This window comes from Mus musculus, chromosome 3 (assembly GCF_000001635.26).
Source record: "Mus musculus strain C57BL/6J chromosome 3, GRCm38.p6 C57BL/6J".
Lineage (NCBI taxonomy): Eukaryota > Metazoa > Chordata > Mammalia > Rodentia > Muridae > Mus > Mus musculus.
The window spans coordinates 77,999,892-78,008,265 of record NC_000069.6 but is presented as its reverse complement, the minus strand read 5'-3'; the positions used below and the strand labels follow the sequence as shown (position 1 = coordinate 78,008,265).

The 8,374-nt window shown below is 38.9% G+C and overlaps 1 pseudogene; it reads right to left on the bottom strand.

The window, feature by feature from the left end:
- Positions 1-1,282: 1,282 nt before the first annotated feature.
- Positions 1,283-1,807, bottom strand: Gm6677 (annotated as a pseudogene).
- Positions 1,808-8,374: the final 6,567 nt, after the last annotated feature.

Genomic DNA, 8,374 nt, shown 5'->3' with positions numbered 1-8,374 from the left:
AGAGATACTGAATGCCAACTCATCATTCTTCTAAGATCACACTTCTAGAATCTACACTTTTATTTTGAGTAGAAATGTTAAAATCAGTATCTTTCTTTGGGCCAAAATGTAGAGGAGTCTTTCAAATTTACACTCTTTTTTTTTTCCCAGCACAACGAATTGCCTTTATTTCTGTATGCATTCACATTTCAACATTTACTGATCCTGAACAGAGAGGGGAACGCAGCAATGAGCCAGGAGGCCAAGCCCACGGATCTGCAAGTGATCTGTAAATATGGTGACACAGAGCTCCTCCAGGTTCCTGCAGAGGGTCTGAGGAGCAACATTGAAAACTTGAGTCTGCAGGGTCAGGGCCTGGTGTTCTAGCTGTCAGGCTCCACATCAGACCCGATGGGTGGCCAGGGCGAATCAAGAGTCCTATTCAAATCTCTTCAATGTGTAAAAGCAAAGGAATTATGGGAAAAGGAACCAACTCAGAACTGTGCACACTGATGAATCTTTAAATGGCCTTTCTCTAGGCATATATCCACCAAGGACCCTGAGCGCTGGCCGGTCTGAGTCACCCTGTGACTGCTATGTTCACCTCTAGACCCGAGTGCAAAGCTGAAGGGCTGATGGTAGCAGCAGGGCCGAGGACCTGGCACTTCCTTCCCAGGTTGGTGACAGGTGAGTGTGGTCCGGAGCTAAGTGAGGGAGGCCAGGCTCTTCCAACATCGTCTGATGGCTTCTGGCCACAGCAAGTGTTGGGTGGTGTTGGGCAACAAGAGAGTTGGGGAGGGGAAAGCAGCATGCCTTAATAAAGGTAGGGAGATGAGAAGCCCTGAATTCCCTACCCTCGGCCAATTTTAGAGGGCGGGAGAGTGTTACAATCTAAGCTTTGGCCAAGGATGTAAGTAGAGGAGTGGGGAACCATGACTTGGATGGGGCATCACTTAAGACTTAAGAAAGCAGGGGTGCAGCCAAAGCGCCCCAAGTTCAGCAGTAGTCAGTCCCACGGATGCTACCTGAAGCCTTCCCATCTATTCTAAGGACCACCACACAGCTGTGGCGGAGGGCAGGGCAGGCAAAGGCAGACCTAGGCCAAGGGACAGCAGCAGGTAATTGTGTAATGTGTCTGTTCACAGTTGTGTAAGTTGTGCCCACTGTTCCCACAGGAAACCGATTTCAACACCTTCTTGATCCCAGAAGTTCAACCAGGCAGACATTGGTTACACTCGACAGATGATATCAGAACAGTGTCTCATGATGAAGTCTGGGGCTTCCTCTCCAGTACTTTGAGGTCTATAGATGTATCTAGAAAATTCACTACTGTGGAAAATGAAGACTTGGGTTGGATGGGAAGGGGAGGCCGGGGCCTTGGTGACTAATTGCTGTAACACTGTCCTTCTCGCGGCTGTGACTTCTTCACGTTCTCTTCTGACATCATCAGGCGCCACAGTTCCTGCAGGATGACTTAGATGCTGTGGGAGTTCTGCCACTTTGCCAGCACTGCCATGGCTCTTGGGTCCACTTCTCCATTTGAACTGCTCACGCCGCTCATATTGACTCTTGTTACAAATCTTACAGATGAGGGTGCTTCTGGGTGCTTAGGCCCACATTCTATTTTAAGGCTGTATATTCGGATTTCATATATTGTTCGTGGAGGCCCAATTATCATGCCTGTCCATCTTGTAAGTGTCATGTCCCCGTCGTCCTCCAGACCCAAGCTAACTGTACTGTCGCCTACTCCTTTCTGGCCTTCTTTCAGCTCTTCCAGCAGTCAGAAATTTCGAGGGACTTTCACAGACCAGCCTGTGGTAGCTGCCATCTTGCGTTGCTGTTGCTTCTCAAATTCACACTATTAAGTATATTAGCATTGAGCCTTTCATATTTGACTTTTTGTGTTGAGATAAATTAATTTGCCTATTTTGTGTATTTTTTAAAATCATGAATGGATGTGAACATTTTCGGATTCATTCTCTGCCTCTGTTGATATGTCCATGTAGTTTCTGGCTTTCATCTTGTTGATATGAGATATTGACTGATTTTATAAACCCTGCTTATAGTGGTTTCTTAGAGTGCTTTTGGTTCTCTCTCTTATGTGGTCCAGATGTGATGTGTGGGTGCAGTATTAGTTACTTTCCTCAATGCTGTGACAAAATAACTAAAATGCCTTAAAGAGATCATGTATTTTGTCTCAGGTATGAGGGTACAATTTACCATAATGGGGACTGCAAGGTAGCTAATACAGTTCGGCTGTATTGGGAGACACCTGAGGTGGCTGTTCACACTGTTTTTACAGTCACAAAGCAGAGGGCACTGATTCTGCTGTTGGATTTGCTTTCTCCTTGTCATTTAGTTCAGCACCTCTACATGTGGGATGAAGGGACTTCAGGGATATATTCCTCTCTGGAGCTGCCTTTAAAGATGTTCCCAGAAGCACATCTCTGAGGTTAGTCCAAATGCTAGTCACGATAACAATATATGATCATCAGAGATATCCATCTGAAAGAGTCAGGACTGGGAGGTTGCTCTAATTCCTCTAGCATGTACAGGTTTTAAAGTACACAATTAATGGGACCCAGGCAGCATCAGCAGCTGTGATTTGTGCTGGAATGGACTAAAGGGGTAGATCAGTTTGTGAGCGTCCCCCTCCTGTCCCTTCTCCTACCCTAGGCAAGGTGAGGAACCTGATCTCAGTTCAGTTCTTTGCTTGCTCATTTGTTTCCACCTGGCAGATAGGATGGCACAGGTCCCTTCAATGTCTTTATATTACATATTTGAATATTGAGCCCTGTGGATCACTACAGCTTTTTAATAATACCAAGTACTCTCCGAGAATTGCTTTTGTCAAAATTTTGAAATTACTGGTTTTATGAGAGACAGGGTCTGGGATCCCTCCCAGAACTTTGTTGACATGATTCTAGGGTTGCTTAAAAAGGCTATTCTACAGTAATGGTATCAGTGCTGAACTTGGAAGGTACCACTCATCTGGTAAGAGTTATAAATGAGTTTCAAGCAAAGCAGGACAAAAGTATGTCCTAGATGTCTGACAGAAAAACAAAAATAAACAACTAAACCAGCATGAAAATGAGCGTGAATCTCACTGACAATGAAGGTGCTCTTGGCAATTGGTAGATCCCAGGGTTGGGAGATTAATTTTTCTTTTTGTTGGTTTTGTTTAGCTTTGAGATTGCATTTTAACTAAAGCAAGGTCCTCTTCCCTTTCTTTTTCTCTCAAATCATCTTATATACTCCTATCCCATGTTCCTTCAAAGCTTATACAAGGAAATACAGGCAACTGAGCAGGAGATGGGGCCCTCCCCAGGGAAGACCACAAAGAATGGGTTTTGCTTAAGGATGAATCCCTTTGTAGGTTGATGTCTCACATCTTGGATCATTTTGCAACTACAAATTAGCTAGAAAAATTTGAAGAAAAGAAGATACAAAGGTAGGTGGTTGTGAGGGGGTGGATCTGAGGAAACCTGAGAGAGTGGATGTGAATATGATCAAAACTATTCCCAGAAAATTCTTAAATAAGTAATAAAAACATCATAGGAATTTAAGATGAATAAAGTTATTTTATGATAATTTAACATGTTTGACAAACTGGCCAAATATATTTTGTTTGTCTACTTTGACTTTATTCTTTTGCAATACATGATAAAATCATCATTGAAAATGAGGTAAAGGAATGCATAACACCATAATAAAAACAGATATTATTGAATAGCTAAAGAAAACTTTAAAATATTTGTCTCATAATTCTTGTATCTTAAACAAAATTTGTGCCATATAAAGTCCACATTCAAATGTGTTTGGAGGATAGCTTAGCAATGAATATCATCAAGAGTATTTCACTGCTACTCCTGTTTTTGCGTTCTTTCCTGAATTCTTTCAGTTGATGTTGGAGATTTCTATGAAAGAATTATCCTCAGCACTTGAAAAGTAATTTGAAAGAGTGATTTAGGACTTTGACAACAATATTTTTTTTTCTAACACCTTCTTTGGTAAATTAAATGTTCCTAGCTGTTACATTTTAATTATTCTTTTTTTAAAATTATTTTATTTTATTTTTATTAGGTATTTTCTTCACTTACATTTCAAGTGCTACCCCAAAAATCCCCCATACCCTAACCCCCCCCACTCCCCCACCCCACGGAGCTCGTGTCTCTAGTTACATTTTAATTATTCTTAGTTGATATGAGTCTTGTACATATTGAACTAATATCTATTAGGATGGTTTGGATTATATATCATGGTAAATTTGTGGCATTCTAAACCTTGGGTATGGTTTAGATAGTCAGAATTCAAAGTGATGGATAATATGAAAAAAAATCTTTCATTTGTCATGTGTAATTGTCATCTCAGAGGATTGGTGCTGAATAAGCTCACCTTTTCTAATTTTTTTTTTTTTCTGAATTCTGGCTTAGTGGTTCAACTCAACTGTATTGCCTCAAACTCCTCTCCAAACTGATTGATTCAAACTGGCTTCTTTTGGCTTTTCACTGAATTGCTTTCCTTGGCCTCAGAGTAACTCTGGCAATTTGTTTTAATCTTTTGGTTACTTCTTATTATCTCACTTCAACTGCCTCAGCTGACCTCCATGGTAATAACTGAAGAAACCACAAATGAACTCAATTACATTTCATGAACTACACTGACTAAACTGATATAACTCTCTCGTCTTCTGTCTCTCTCTGTCTCTCTCTTTTTCTCTCTCTGTCTCTGTCTCTCTGTCTCTGTCTCTCTGTCTCTGTCTCTCTCTGTCTCTCTCTGTCTCTCTCTCTCTCTCTCTCTCTCTCTCTCTCTCTCTCTCTGTGTGTGTCTGTATGTGTATACTGCTCTCTTACGTTGCCTCTCTTCTCTGTCTCTTCTTATGTTAGTTTTGCATATAGTATATCTGACTCACTCTGTACAGTTTTCTTGGATTCATCACTTTGTCTGCTCCTCATTAGATTTCATTTTCAATCATGGACTCCTGCCTTCTACAAACTAAATTTACCTTCATTGTTAAGGATTTAAGGTGTGCCCTAAGTGTGTGTCTGTATTCCAGCCAGATCATACTGTAGCCTATGTGCGTCTGCATTTTCGCCAAATCATATAGGCATAGAACCTCTTTGGATGTCATCCATTGCCAAAACAGCTATGTTGCCGGATTAAAATTCTTCTACACCTTTTTTTTTTAAGAAAGACATTTATGGTCAACCAATTAATAATGTTTCACTTTTCATGTTTACCAAATCCTTTTCTCTAGATTCACCAGATATATTTTGTACTTCACAATTGTATTTCCTTACCTTGTCCACATTCTTATAAGCTGGAGGTTAGTCTCTTTATTTGAAATATTTTCCATGAAAATTAAGACAATTAATAGGTGATAAAGAGTAAATAAGAGTAACTCAAATTAAATTGTATTTCATAGTCAAACATATTTTAAATTGAATAAAATTTGAAAGATTTTACATATGTAGTAAGAAAAAACTTGGAGGAGCTAGAGAAAGTACCCAAGGAGCTAAAGGGATCTGCAACCCTATAGGTGGATCAACATTATGAACTAACCAGTACCCCGGATCTCTTGACTCTAGCTGCATATGTATCAAAAGATGGCCTAGTCGGCCATCACTGGAAAGAGAGGCCCATTGGACACGCAAACTTTATATGCCCTAGAACAGGGGAACGCCAGGGCCAAAAAGGGGGAGTGGGCGGGTAGGGGAGTGGGGGTGGGTGGGTATGGGGGACTTTTGGTATAGCATTGGAAATGTAAATGAGCTAAATACCTAATTAAAAAAAATTTAAAAAAAAATTCCTTCAAAAAAAAAAACAAAAAAAACCAAAAATAAATAAATAAATAAATAAATAAATAAATAAATAAATAAAAGAAGAAGAAATTGCCAGATTATATAGCAATTGTAACCCATTCATTTCTTTTAGCCATCAATCCAGAGGAAATACTGGTTTTATTATAGAAAGTATAAAAGAGTGTCAAACTTGAATCATATGCACATTTCTCTTACATGGAAAGAATTCCAAAATATATTAAGATTTTTGAGAGCAGAATATTTAGATTCTGATAGCCAATGTCACTTTTTGGTATGCAAATTTCCTTATAAAAACACTCATGATTTTAATCTCCCCAATTCAGTCTCCTCTGCCCAGTGGAAAAAAAGAAACTACTATCAGCAGAAATTTCTAAGATATGAATGTGGCATTTTGAAAGCTCTGTAGTTCCTGATCTAGTTGTAATTGATACTCTGTGAAACTAAAGGTCATTATTTGTGTTCTAAATAGTAGAAACTATCTTTTATAAAATGTAAGGCACAATAAATTAAGTCCAAAGTAGCATTTCTAATTTGCTACCTAAGATAATAAAATATGAGTCAAGTGTGGAAAGCAGCTATACATTGACCTTGTATGGTATGCAGCACAGGGATGTGCAGTTCACACTGTGATCTTTGGGATAATTGCTTGTACAGGCCTGATATCCCCACCTTTACATATGTCTATGAAATTCACACCTTTAGGTGTCAGTCTGCAATTTCCTCAGGAGATACTCTTTTCTCAATTTTTAAAATCTTAAACCAACAGGCAAGTTCTAGCTTTAACCTGAAATTCCACTATCATTGATCATCTAAGACTTCTCAATTTTTCCATTAATCTTTTGTCTACTTGTTTGTTTAAGAGCACTGCTAGCTCTTCAAGAGGTCCTGAGTTCAATTCCAAGCAACCACATGGTGGCTCACACCTATCTGTAAAGGTATCTGATGCCTTCTTCTAGTGTGTCTGAAGAGAGTGACAGTGTATTCACATACATTAAATAAATAAATAAATAAATAAATAAATAAATAAATAAATAAATACATGTTAAAAAAAAAGAATTCAGTAGAAGACCAGGCATTAAAGAGTATGTGAACAGTACTGGTTATGCATGATGTGAGAGGGGTGGAAGAAGAAGAAAAAAAGGAAAAAGAGAAGGAGGAAGAGGAGGAGGAGGAGGAGCTGGAGGGAGAGTGGGAAGTGGAAATAATGTGAAGGAAAATACTATGACATAGACTTGGGACAGTAAGGAAGACATAGTGAATCAGTGACTATTTGGGGTCATGGGGATTAGTAATGGTCGGTAGGAGTGGTTCTGATGCTACAGTATTGTTCCCCAATTGGCTCTTGATCTGTCAGTAAAAAAGCCATGGGCCAATTGCTGGTTAGAAAGAACAGGAAGGACTTCCATGTCCCTAGAGGCAAGGAGACAAGATGCAAGAAGAGGAGAGGAAGAATTCACCATGCTAATGAGGGAGAAAATGTGGCCAGCCATGTGAGATCTCAGATGGAGTGGGCCATTACTACAGACAGGCAGTTAGGGGTGTTTAGCTAGGACTAGATGTAACAGAGCAACTAAAGGTGAGGGCAGGTGGACAGGTGCAGAGCTAAGAGTATTGTTAAGGCTACGCTTCTCCAGGCAGGAGATAAGTAGTGCCCAGCAATTGTGCCAAAAGGGCAAGTTGAAATTGAAAAACTGTGTATGTCTGTGTTTTCATCCACAGATCCAATATTCTCTGGGTCGGGGCTGGTAGTGCAGTCCATTCCTGTTGCTTAGGTAGAGTAGCAAAAGCTACAGGCAGCAATGCTCAAATATAGAAAGGTCACAAATAACTAATGAAAAACTGCAACAAAGAATGCAATTCCATCTCTGACATATAGGTATATAATATATATTTGCTAAATAAACACTTTTTTTGGTAATTTGTTTGTGATATATTTCAGGCACATGTATCTTCAAACCTTTATAACATATGAATAAACCAAATAAATAATATAGTTCAAAGTGACAAATTCAAAAATATATTTTCTGTCTACTATCTTTGAAATCTGTCAGACAATCTTGTGTGCTCTAAGAGAAATTGATAAATGTGCTTCTCAATCACCAAATGACTGAGGAAAAAAATAGTTCAATTTTCCATTCTGTTTCTAGAAAATAGCTGATTTAATTTATCAATGTATTCACTCCTGTTTCCACCATATTACCTTCATCTCTACATGTTTATCTATCGCAAACATGCTATAGGAAGCTAAAATTGCTAGCAAAATACAGAGGACAAGAAGAAATCTCACTTTCATCTCTACATGTTTATCTATAGTAAACATGCTATAGGAAACTAAAATTGCCAGCAAAATACAGAGAACAAGAAGAAATCTCACTTATTTGATATGTTCTCTTATCACAATTCATTTCTGAAGTTCAGTAATCTTAATTAAAATCATCCACCACACTAGAGTCATGATGCTTTTGGGAAATAGATTTTTCTCCAAGACGCAGATCCTCACCATATTTGATATACAAATATGTAACTCAAACATTTTCTAGTCTTCAGAAAAGAGTGAAGTCTATTGTATTACA